Source organism: Oreochromis niloticus, linkage group LG23 (assembly GCF_001858045.2).
Source record: "Oreochromis niloticus isolate F11D_XX linkage group LG23, O_niloticus_UMD_NMBU, whole genome shotgun sequence".
Classification (NCBI taxonomy): Eukaryota; Metazoa; Chordata; class Actinopteri; order Cichliformes; family Cichlidae; genus Oreochromis; species Oreochromis niloticus.
Genome location: NC_031986.2, coordinates 1,846,434 through 1,860,149, shown reverse-complemented (window position 1 = coordinate 1,860,149; position 13,716 = coordinate 1,846,434). Strand labels below are relative to the sequence as shown.

At 40.1% G+C, this 13,716-nt stretch overlaps 1 long non-coding RNA gene across 1 annotated transcript; it reads left to right on the top strand.

Annotated features, from left to right (window-relative positions):
- The first annotated feature begins 9,542 nt into the window (after positions 1-9,542).
- Positions 9,543-11,921, top strand: LOC100693288 (uncharacterized). Its single transcript, XR_267078.4, has 4 exons — positions 9,543-9,683; positions 10,067-10,123; positions 10,518-10,640; positions 11,311-11,921. It is a non-coding gene; the product is annotated as an uncharacterized LOC100693288 (long non-coding RNA).
- Positions 11,922-13,716: the final 1,795 nt, after the last annotated feature.

The following is a 13,716-nucleotide window of genomic DNA, read 5'->3' as shown; positions in this document are numbered from 1 at the left end:
TGTTTTCCCCACGTGGTCATGTGATTAGCCATCTAAGTGCCAGTGTGATCATTCTGCCATAGATTAAAATAAGACGGGGTGCGTTCAACAAAGCTCTGGTGTTTGCTGGTGTTCAGAGCAGCCTGTGAAACAGTGTGGCCCCCACCCAAACCCCTGAATTTGTTGAGAACAGCTCAGCTGTAATGGGCGACGGCAGACTTGAGAATTTGTCTTCGTAACAAAATCGAGCTTGAATCTGAGCTTCAAGTGTAAACTCACTCGTCTGATTTTCTTCTCATAAAACTCCTCAGTTTAGTTTCATTTTCAGGTTTTAAGATGACGTAGCTCAAAGACACCAGGTGAGCGAGATGAATAAAAACGCCGTGCTTCATTTTCTAATCCGACTGTAAATCTGTCAACCTGTGTTGCATTCCCGTAACGCTGTTTCTTCTCAACTCTGCTGATCCATTACAGCCTCTCTAATCTATGGATCTTTGTACTGTAACTGTTGTCATGGTGACAGTGAGCAAAATTTCTCTAAGGGAGAAATTCATTGGTTTCCAGGCTGATTTATTTTTACTTAGTGACCTTATTTTCTTAACTCCTTTTTTTCATCCTCTTTTGATATGTTGTGGATCTCAGTCTTATACATGTATGATATAAATGGTGATATACTGTAATATTAATGTGTGCAAACAATAAAGAAATGATGGATGAAAGCTGGGGGTCTACTCTTTGATCATTTTCATACTCAGCCAACAAACTATACTGTTTAGAAAAGCTCAGTATAATACCTGAACTACAGTCTGTATTAGTATTTATTTATACAGATTATACATATTAATGTATCATTATTAATGAGACTGCCTGTTTGAGGCAGTGTTCCATATCTGTGTGCTTTATACCGACCAAAAGATGCTTCATATTTTGGTAACTTACAGTCACCAATAACATCTCTCCCTGTTTCCACCTTTACTGCTGACTTTCAGTGGTGATATGGTACTACACGAGCATTAAGATAAGATGGGGCCTGGTCATTCAGGACCTTGTGAGCAGGATTGTAAACTCAGCATATCCTGAACTTTACAATAAATAATGCCACTGTAGTGACTTCTGAGCAAAGATTTTGAAAGCTGCTTTGAATATTTATGTTGCAGCTTTTAGAGCCGCACAATATGATACAAGAAATCAGAGCATGCAGATATAAGTGTGACATTTTTACAGGCAGACGAGATCATATAAGCTGAAACAGTTCGAGTGTTTTTGAACATTTTCCTAATACATGCTTCAGATTTCAATTGATGATCCAATATTATGTCACATCCATGATTTTACTCTGTGGAGAGACAAAGAACACTGTTTTAAAATCCAGAAAGAATTAAGTAAAACATTCCAGCATTCAAAGAGCTCCCAGAAAAGCCTTCAGTTAATCCAAAATGCTGCAGCAAGAGTCCTGACAGGGACTAGAAAGAGAGAGCAGGTTTCTTATAAACAGCACATTTGCATAAGGTTGGGGAAACCTGCAGTCAGCTGAGACTGAAGAAGTCACCTGGATGAGTGGCGAAAACGTTTCTCCCACTGAAAAACGTCCAGATGAACAGAATCAACTTTTGGAGATTTACTTACCTGGATGATTGAGCATGCATCAAGTCTCTATAAATGTGCATTTAGAGAGCCCAATGCCCAGACTGTTTGTTATGCAGTAAGATTTACACATCTTCATTTGTAAAGGCTTTAGTTCATTGGTTCCTGTATCTTACCCTAATTAAAAATGTAATCTAATTCAATAAATCCACTGAGCTAGAGCAATGAAAAAAAATGCCATTTTGGAACATAGAAGACGTTTATACATGGACAAACACAAGAAAGAAAACAAATGCTTGGCCTCTGTGCTGTCAGTCACAATTAATATTATTATAACGACATGCAACATTAATATTAACATCACTGCAACAGTCAGTTCAACAGAGCTTAAATACAGGCGTGCTCACTGGTGCTGGATGTTTTTTGGAGGTGTCATTTAGTGTACAGATTTAGATTTTGGTACATGTCAGTCATTTGGAGATTTAAGAGCTTTTCAAATCCAATCAGTGTGAAATGTCACCATCTGATGATTTGATGTGGAGCTCCCTGCTGAAGACTGAATTTAAAGACACTTATGACTCACTAAAGTCAACCAGTCCATGTGTCACTGACACACAGGACACTCCCACAGAAGCTGTGAATTCTAAAACACTGGAACGTGCCTCAGCAGAGTTCCTGACCTGCTGTTCCCTGCTGTGATCCTGTGAGTCATGCTTGGTTTAGTGCAGCTGCTTTACTCACTAACATGACTCATTTATTATTTTCCTCAATGGCTAAGTTTGTGTTCATCACACTCAAACTGTTTCTGTTTTTATAGCAGATTTTAAAGATGATTTCATGCAATTAATCATGCTTTTCAACCTTTTGGGTAATATGGGACAATTATTAACAAATTAGAAATTACATACATATACAGATGTACACATGCAAGTCCTGCTTCCAGATGCTGGAGCGTCTGAAGCTGGGAATCACTCAGGGTGTGAAGATCGATTAGATACTTCACCTGACCCACCTAACAAAACGACAACATTTGTGGAAACCATCTTTGTTTAGCTGTATTTTCCTAACCATACTCAAATAAAACTCAGAGTACCAGTAACCAGTAATGGTGTCAGAGTGACTAGTGTGTCTGATTTACTGTGTTGCATGTTAGATAAATAAGGACAATGTGTCCTACGCAGCTGTGAACAGTTTCAGTAATGGACACAACAGTGGCTGTTCATGCAGATACTAGAAGGTTAGCTTCACACAGTCTCTGGTGCAAACACCAGAGAATTAAATGTAAGTTTAGAAGGCTGAGACACAGACATATACTACACAGTTGTTGAGTTAATGCAACATGTTGCAAATTACAAACCACTGTAATGTAGAAGCCCACTGTTTGGGTTGCTTTGCTGTACCAGCAAGGAAACACACAGACGTAACATGTGCTGCTTATTACAGTGTCAGGTTGAACATTATTTATTTCCAGGGCAGTTGGCAGTGAAATCATACGTAACAGAAGAAGAAGAATTTAAAAGAATTCAGACAGTCCTACTACAGCGTTCACCACATTTGACTGCTGGTGAAGTAAAGAGTAAAGAGTTTGCTGTTTGGTACGTTATAGACAACACTGACTGTAAACTCAGCTGTAAAGAACTGAATCCCACTGACATGGATCAGATGTTAGTGGTGTGGTGCTGTGTGTACAGTATGTGTGCTCTGGGACACGTTAAAAGTAATATTTGCTCTCACTTTAAATTAAAATGTCTGTAAGACTGCCTCACTTTAAACAAATGTTGATGTTAAAACTCTTGGTAAGATACTTACTGATAGGCTTGGTCCTTTATTTCTTTATAGACAAAATGCTAATGACTAACGGAAACGGATATTTATTATATAAAGTGTATGAATGTGGGGATTTCACACACAGTAATTCCAGAACATATGTTGACAGCACTGGGAAATTTTGCTTGGAATGAAATTGTGTGTTTGCTTTGTTTCTTTGCAGAGTGGTAGCTCATTAACATGATGTTGTAATCTTCTGTAGTCGGCTTTCATTAAAATGGAATATCCAGTGTTTGTGTAACGTCTTGACTCAGCAGACTATAAATTCCTGAGTGAAGCGCTCAGTCTAGTGAAGCTGTACCTTTGCTAAAGGAAACATCATCAGGTAAATCTTCATTTTTAACTGTTCTTTGGTGCAAATGTGTGATCACTGAGACATGTGGGCTGTTCGTGGTGAGGGTTTGGCAGCATCAGCAGCATCAGCAGTAGGAGGACTGGGAAAGTACTGGATTGACGACACAGACAGAGACGCCTGGACAGAAATGGGAACAAAAATAAGACACAATAAGAAATGAAGGATTTCTGTGTTTAAAGAAAGGAAAAAAAGCTAATGTTTTCTTAGAGCCTTGTTTGTGATTCACACTCAGCAGTATTTGATCATATGAGTGAGTATATTCTAATCCAAGTAATAATTGCAGAGACCAACTCGTGTGCAAGAGAAGAAAATGAAAGCCTTTGGACTTGCTGTCATCCTCCTAATGATCTTCATCAGCAGTGGTAAGTTAGATTTACAGATTGCTTTTGTTCTGTTCAATTCACAGTCGGATGAGTCAATATTTACTTTACCATATAAAGCACATCGAGGCAACTGTTGTGATATTACGCTATAAAAAAACGAAACAAAATGTAACTTATCTAAAACTGCTAAAATGTGCCACCAATCTTCTGTTTGGGGCAGTAACACTAAAGAACTGGACTTTAACATATTTCTCTTCTGTTTTTAATTCAGTAGATTTGCCATCAGTGTTCACTAATATTAAATATGAACGGTGATATTTATATCTCTGTCTTTGTCTTCTGTCAGAGGCTCTGCAGTGTAACCGCTGTGTTCCAATAACAGTTGGTGGCACGTGCACCAACAAAGTGGAGACCTGCCAGAGGCCCGATGAGGTCTGTGCCTATGTCATCAACACATTTCCCAGTAAGTATGGTTACACACACACACACACACACACACACATGCACACACACACACGCGCACACACAAACTTGTTTTCATATCTTAGTGATGACATCTAGTTGACAGCCGCTTACCTTAACCATCAAAAATGAATGCCTAACTCCAACCTTTTTGTCCCCATAAGGGACAAATGGAGACGTTTCCAATTTTTGGTCCTCACAAAGATGTATAAACATGAATGAGCACACACAAGCACACACTTATAAAACATTAACTTTATGTTTTGTACATTCTGTAAATATTTTCCCTATTTGTGGCCAAATTATTATTGTTATTGTTATTTCATATTATTTTGGATGATAGTGTTTCTTTGAATTCAAATCTGTGAGAGTACTGTATGAGTTTTCACTTTGCTCTTTGCTTTACTGCAGGATACTCGTACTTCAAAAGATGCATGAGGAGAGCTGATGCCTTTGCTTTGAAGTCCATTTCCAGCTTTAACGTCTTCACATGTACTGATGATAGGTGCAACTGATGAGTGAAACTTCTGCATGAAAAATGTCACAATGATATCAGAAGACATTGAGTCACTTTTTACCATTGTCTTATTTTCTTTTGACTGTCTGGCCTTTAATTTCAATAAAAAGGATTGAAAGGATAATTGTGTGTAAGGACTGTGTTTTTTCTGCCTGTCCCGTTTGGTTCTTTAGCCGTCAGAATTATTATCTGAAGGCCAAGAAAGATGCCCAACAGATTTACTTTACCAAGTGGATCATCACAGCCTTGCCATATTGGCCCCTTTGACTGACCTTTATTATTTTATTTTATTTTATTTTATTTTATTTTATTTTATTTTATTTTATTTTCACTTGTTACAGACAGGACAGGCATGGCTGGGGATAGGACAAGGAAAAAGAAAGAGAGGGAGGGAAGGAAAGACAGAGGGGAAGAGGGACAGTGAGAAAGGGCAGGAAAAAAAATCACCTGGATCACCTGTTGAGAGAGAACAAAAACAAACAAACAAACAAATAAAAAGAGAGCAACACAATTAACACGACACCACAGCAATAACCTGGGTAACTGTAACTAACAGTAAATACTAAATATTGAAAGTTATTGTGCAGCATGCAGGACCAACAGTGCACAATGTGGTTTGAGGTAGCAGCCAAGAAAGGTGTAGTTTGTGTCTGTGCACACCTGTGTGTACACCTGTGTGGATCAGCACGCTTGTATTCAAAAGGTTTCTCCATGTAACGATCTGCTAGGCGGTGTGGGGAGCCATGGCCCCGTCCCCCAGGGCATGAAGCAGGCATGCCATGTTGAGGCTGTCATTTTTAGCATTTACATGGATGTTATTAAAAATGAATAAGGTCGTTTACAAGTTATTTAGCACCAGGCTCTCCACACACACATAAGTGTGTGACTGGAGAGGAGCCGACCATCGTTCGGCTGTCCCCCAGCCCAGTCAGGAATGGCTCTCCTCCACAGGCGGGGCCGTATGTCTGAGACCAAACGAAGATCCTCAGTGTTACGGTATCACGTCATCTAGGCAGGATTCTGATTTGTTACTTGTAGGATGAACTATTGTAATTCATCATTATCAGGTTCTCCTAAAAACTTGTTGAACGGCTAGCTGATCTTGATTCTGTTAGAAGTTTCCTCCTTTTAAAAGGGAGTTTTTCTTTCTACCGGGTCCAAGTGCTTGGTTAAAGAGGTCATCTGATTCTCCAAAGGTTGATTCTGTTCATCTGGACGTTTTCAGTGGGAGAAACGTTTCGTCACTCATCCAGGTGACTTCTTCAGTCTCAGCTGACTGCAGGTTTCCCCAATCTTATAAACAGGACATTTGCATAATGACTGAAACCAGCCTCACTCCCAAGTGTGTTTGAACTGTGTCTTAATTCCACCTACTTCACATACAAGGGTCAGTTCTACAGGCAGAAACATGGGTGTGCCATGGGCTCCCAGTTTCACCCATCGTGGCCAGTTTGTACATGGAAGAAGTGGAAAAGAGGGCGTTGCTATCCTACCCTGGAACACCACCAAGCCATTGGTTTAGATATGTGGATGACACCTGGGTGAAAATCAAATCTCAGGACGTACCACAATTCACGGATCACATTAACTTGTCAAATTCACCAGGGAGGATATGAAAAGTGGCAGGTTAGCCTTCTTAGACTGTGAGATTTCGATCAGTAATGGGGGACATCTAAAAGCTGACGTGTACCGTAAACCTACGCATACGGATCAGTATTTAAGGTTTGACTCTCATCATCCACTGGAGCACAAACTGGGTGTCATCAGGACGCTACAACACAGAGCGAACACCATCCCCACTGACACAGCGGCCAGGGAGGCAGAAGAACAGCACATCAAGAAGGCCCTGAGTAAATGTGGTTATCCCAGCTACATCTGTCACCATCTTACAATGCTGTGATTGCAGCCATTCCCCAACTCTCTGTGAATGGTTCTCATGGCCATTGATCAGTGTTCTTTGATCAGTGGGTTTTGGTCAGTGATTGTTGATCAATGGTCATGAGAATTTGCATAATTATGATTAAGGAACTGACCTCACAGCCCATTGTTCCTTCAGTGGGCTGGTTTCAGTCATTATGCAAATGTACTGTTTATAAGGTTTGGGGAAACCTGCAGTCAGCTGAGACTGAAGAAGTCACTTGGATGATGACGAAACGTTTCTCCCACTGAAAACGTCCAAATGAACAGAATCAACTTTTGGAGATTTACTTACCTGGATGATTGAGAATGCATCAAGACGGGTCATCTGATTGTTCGGGTTTTCTCTGTATTATTGTAATGTCTCCTCTTTACAATATAAAGCACCTTGATTTGGCGCTGTATAAATAAAACTCAATTGAATTAAACTGAACAAACAAATGCAGCTTTGTAGCTTGCTGCAGGAACCACACTCCAGTCCAAAGAGCTGCCTGAAACTGTTGGCGAGGGATGCCATTACAAGCGTGTAAAGAAGAATAATGGCTTTGACCTTATTGTCATTTTGTACCTTCTCCTCTCCTCTGTCCGCTGAACTTCTCTATAACATGGCAATAATGTGATGAAAAAGTTGGGTAGAGTCCTTTCTTGCGTCAGTGCTGAAAAGTCTGTTATTTTGCAATCAGTCATAAACAAACTGGAGTGTCAGGGCTGCACCGGCCTTCAAAAGCAGCACAACAACAGCCACATGTGACTGTTTTAATTTGCTATTTAATGCAAAAAGCAAAGATTTGCTTCAATAAACTTGTTAGTTTATAGTTATTTTATTCCTGTTTTCCTTGCAATAAAAGACAGAACAAGAACAAACCAAGTTCTGTCTGATGGTTTGTTAGGAGGAACACAGTCTGAAGTGTACTCGTGGACTGTCATAATGAGGTGATGGGGAGGACAAACTGAAGAGCGTTGTTTGTGTCGATAGGCAACAAAAAACCAGAAATTAATTATTAAGTTATAAATTGTTGCCACAGGTGTTTGCAGCACACATTTTTTAGGCCTATAATGATATGACAGCACTGGACTTTATTCAGTTAAAGCTTCTCAAAATGTTGACAGTAGCCAGCCTGTTTAACACTTTACCTGTAAGACATGGATGATGGGCACAGTGGTTAACACTGCTGCATCACAGTGAGAAGGTTCTGAATTTAACTCCACCGGCTGGCCGGAGTGTTTCTGTGTGGAGTTTGCATATTCTCCCTGTGTTTGTGCAGGTTGTCTCCAGGTACTCTGGCTTCCTCCCACAATCCAAAGACATGCAGATAGTGGGGTTAGGTCACAGGCATCGAACTCCAGGCCTCGAGGGCCGGTGTCCTGCAGGTTTTAGATGTGTCCTTGATCCAACACAGCTGATACAAATTGCTAAATGACCTCCTCAGCATGTCTTGAAGTTCTCCAGAGGTCTGGTAATGAACCAATGATGTGATTCAGGTGTGTTGACCAAGGGTGAGATCTAAAACCTGCAGGACACCGGCCCTTGAGGCCTGGAGTTTGACACCTGTGGGTTAGGTAATTGGCCATTGTAAATGGCCCATAGGTGTGAATGAGTGTATGTCTCTCTGTGTTAGCCCTGCATCAGCTTGACAATCTGCCCAGGGTGTACCCCTATGGCAGGGGTGGGCAACTCCAGGCCTCGAGGGCCGGTGTCCTGCAGGTTTTAGATCTCACCCTGGGTCAGCACACCAGAATCAAATGATTAGTTCATTACCAGGCCTCTGGAGAACTTCAAGACATGTTGAGGAGGTCATTTAGCCATTTAAATCAGCTGTGTTGGCTCAAGGACGCATAAAACCTGCAGTTCCCCACCCCTGCCCTATGGTATCTGGGATAGTGCAAAGTACTAGCTCTTGCCTCAGTATTCTTCTCATTTCAGGATATTGACACCTGAAGGTCTGTACAACACTTGAACAGACTCTCTTGCAAGAAAGTTTTACATGTTAAATATCAGAAAAGCACAATGCATCATGTATCCTGTTCTTTTTCTCAGTGAAGGACAAAGCATGACCACACATAGCTGACTTTAGTGGGTTGTCCTGTAAAATGCTGAAGTGACCTAAATGGTAACTGGACTTAAATTTTTGAGCTTCAACATAATGTCCAGTAGTATGTTCCTGATTTACCCAACTACACTATACCATGTGCTGCTCTATCTATCGATCGATCGATCGTCTGCCATCCATCTGTGTACTTTTAGGTTATTGCACACTCTTCAGCCTCTGCTTTTGCAACATGAAATCTCCACCAAAGAAAGAATTACTGCTGCAACTGTTGAAAGAAAGGGAAGCAGCATCTAAAAACAGGAAGATAATTAAAAGTACATTTAATAGATGAAAGCTGTTCTTTGTTTTTCCCCTTTTTAAGACTCAGTTTAACTCAGCAATGAAATCTGAAATCACCACTTCAGATTTCAGGTCTGCACTTCTGAGAAAAAGCTTCTATTACGTGATCCATCAGCGGGATGTAGTTTCCTTGTAAATTTCTCTCTTGCAACACAGTTAAAAAGTCTGTTTTGTTGAACCCTGTCCTGACCGACCGTTACACAATAGACAGGCTCTTCTGCTTTGTGCTATGGTTATAAAAGACAGCACACACTGTCTTTCTTGGAAGGAAAAAACACTTCCTTCCAACATATAGGACACACATTTGGAGCTGAAGTTCTGAGCACAAGGTAACAACTCACAAGTCGATTAGTTCTTACCTGCAAACTTGTGAAACTGTGCAGTAGACTCTGCTTTGTTTATGCGGTAGTTCACTTGCACATTTCAAGCATCTGACATGCTGATATGAAAACGACTATAAAGAGCTGCAAAGAACACTGACACCTAAAGGCTTAAATAATGTTGATGCTTTAAAGAGAACAGAGACAGTGAGTAACATATTTGATTTGTGTTGGTGTGTCTCTGACAACAAAAGGTCAGCTGTTTCAAAATGACTGTTCAATGGGCAACAAACAGATTTTCTTTTTCCTCTGAAAAGTCATATCACTGATGAAGAGTCATTTCCTCGGGCACAGGAGGTCATAAATACTTTTCTGTTTTCTTTGACTTGCAGATAAAAACATGAGAGCTGCAGTGGGTGCCATTCTTCTCTTGCTGACTCTGTGTCAGGGTAAGTTTCTTTATTCTTGGCATACATGCAATTTATGCATTTTATTAATTCCACTTAAAGACTGAAGCATAACAGTAATCAGGTTATTTATTACAAAACATAGAATTCAAAATAACAGGAATAATAATTTAAAGAAATACAATAACTTTTTATTGTGACTTTGAAGCTTTAATGGGAGTAAAAAATGTCTTTTTTCCATTTTCACCTTTTTAACATTTTTATTTATTTGTATTATTATTATTGAAGAGTCCACATTGGTTATTTAAATCCTGTATAATGTGTTAGATATACTGTAAAAATGTTTTATATCTCAAGAATGATCTCTTACATTATTTTCATATGTAACACACTGTGTGTGTGTGTGTGTGTGTGTGTGTGTGTGTGCCGTTTCCAGGAGAGGCGCTGAGATGCAACTTTTGTTTCTCACACGACAGTAACCTCTGCACTCCTACAAGCACCCAGACCTGTTCGGGACAGGCTAATGCCTGTGGTGCTGTGATATTCCAAGGCGCTCTGAGTAAGTACTCTGTGGAAGGCGTAGTGTGTCACCAGAATATGTATTTTTACAGTGATCAACTAGAATTGCAGTACAATTATACAAGAGATTACTCCCATCAGAATAGAAGATGGTCACCACAGGATAACAGTGATCACTCGGAACAATTTGAAAGTTACTTGAAATAGCCCACAGCAATAACTGAGCCACAGATCCTCTGAGAGGTTCGACAGGTCATCCATCTATACTTGTATTTGAGACTTTTAAACACTGCATAAAGATAAGGAATGATAACACACAAAAAATTACATATGCTGCATGTGCATCTGATTGTTTTTATTATTTTTTTAAGTGAATATATAAACCAGGGATGTCAAACATATGGCCTGGGGACCAGAATCAGTCTCCAAAAGACCAAAAAAAAGAAGTCTTGTAAAATTTGATGGAGGGCACTGATTTTGGAATTTTACTGTATTTTCATAGCTTTTACTGTTTTAAATTCACACTACACCAAAGTAAATATTATATCATCAATAACAGTGAAAATATAGATAAAAGGGGGCTGTATGTGGCCCACAGTGTAAATGGAGTTTGAGATCCCTGATCTAAACTAATGTATGATTATATGTCTGCTCATTAAGTATGTTCACATGCTCACTTTAAGCGTATACTTTGTGTTTCACTATTGTAGGAGCTTCGTTCCGTCAGTGCATGAACATGGCGGTGTGTCAGGGCTACATTACGACACCTGGTGTGTTTGCCCAATGCTGCAGCACCGACCTTTGCAACTGATCCTCTTCCTTTAAGTCTACAACCATATGATCGCTGATCACTGATTCCTAAGTCAAGACTGGACGTTGTTAGCTTCATATCCTTCTTACACTGCTTCCAATCAAGTGCACTTCATGTTTGCTTTCTCTTTAATGGAATGGTATTTGGTATCTTATGGTATCTTCTGTGTCAGGTCCAATTAAACCAGTGAGCTTTGACTCTGAATGACACTAGATGGCAGTGGTACACTATACGACACTGCGAGCAGTCACTCTCATCAGTCTGAGAATCTGATAAAGTGCCAACCACATTTAATAAAGAGGAAAAAAACGCTCTTTCTTGTTACATAAACTGAATCACATATGGAGAATGACAAATATTTGAAGCCTGTCTGTCTATACACTGATCTCAATTCATATCTATTGAACAGGAAATAATTCATCCATTCCCAATCACAGTGCAGTGGATTCTCCTTTGGGAATAGTTTCTCCCTTATGTGACTGTAAAATAAATCTGAATAAGCTTTGTGCAGTTGGACTTTTTTTTCTTTTCTTTTTTTAACTGGCTCAGCCTGTGTCAGGTGGCTAAGGGTCCAGTCATCAACTCTGAAACAAACCTCAGATCTTGACATAGACACTGATTTATCACACTGAGGTAATTCAGTATCCCCGTTGTTTGCAACAAGGATTTGCAGCTGTTTGACTGAAAACATTCAAATTATTCCTAAAATGAAGAAACGTTTTTCTTTAGGCGAGAAAGATAACATATAACCCACTGCGAGTGCCTGTTATGGTGAGAAACACATTGTCTCGGTGAATAACTTCATAAAGATAGCTGTAATTATTAAAAGACGACACAGACAAACATATTTCTGCATGAATACTATAGAATTCAGTATCCCCGCTGTTTGCAACAAGAATTTGCAGCTGGTTGACCTTTTTTTTTTAGGTGATAGTCTGTGGGACCCAGGACGCCTGTATACCTGCATCTCTACCAACTTGCATTGCAGTTTCTGTGCGTCCAGCCTCTTCTGTTCCATGTGAGGGGATTTTCTCTAAGGCAGGAGAAATGATCTCCTAGAAAAGAAACAGACACGGCCATCGCACAGAGGAACAAATTCCCTTCTTAAATCAAAACCAAACAGGATAACCTTTAATGCATCGTGTTTTTACTTTACAAGTTCATTAGCATTTTCCCTTTCCAGTTCACAATCTATTCTACCCCCACGTCACTATCCCATAATTTTGTCACCCCTCCAAAATACATGTTCAAAGCAACACAAGGGTGACCCAATATCAGACAGAATTATGAACTCCACTCTGTAGAGTGAGCAGTAATAATGAAGCAGTACACTTTGATTTGTAAATTCAATCTGTTCTTTATATTTTTTGCCACCAGATGTCACCATTTTAACATATTGTAACTGTAGTAATGGGAATTGCTTATACCTGTGTATTCTGCCCGGAGTCTATAGAGTGTAACACCAGAAGGTGAGAAGAAGAGACTCATAACTGCTTATTAAGAGTTTAATAAAGTTTACCTCTGAGGAGGGAAAGTTCAACCGAGCATCTTGTGGAGGTTATAAAGAGAACAAGATGAAACATGGTGGCAGCGGGGTCTCGAGCGATCCACACCGCGCTTTGATGAAAACAGATTGAGCGGACGGCAATGCATCCAGCTAGGCTAGTTAGCGTCGGAGGTGCTAATGGCTCAGAACAACAAGTGAGACGCTGACGAGGAGAGCGCAGTGGCGGCTACGATGGATGGATTAAAGCCACCCGCACAGTGGAGTATAGCTCTGCTGGATGCTGAGGAAAAGGCGAGAGTGAAGCTGTTTTACTATCTGATCGGGGAACGGGGCAGGGAGCTCTGTGGAATGCTGATCGGAGCTGACAGTAAGTAACAGTAAGTGAGCTGATGAGAAAAATAGATGAACACTGTAATCCCAAAGTTAATGAAACTGTCGAGAGATACAGATAATATTGACAAATATGTTACGAACCCGAGAATGCTGGCGAGCACCAGCAACTTTGGACAATTAAAAGACTCACTGATCAGAGACAGGATCGTCTGTGGCACGAACAGCTCCAGTTGGAGAGAAAGGTTGCTCAGAGAAGAGAACCTCACATTGGACAGATGTCTAGATATTTGTAGAGTGATGGAGATTTCAGGAGAATACAACAAAACAATAGCAGGACAGGCTGTAGAAGAACTGCATGCAGTAAAACAAAAAGAGAGAAAAGGACTGGATATACTAGAGATATCATACAGATTTTGTGGAAGAGCACATGAAAGACTCAAATCAAATGTGGCAAAGAAAATCATT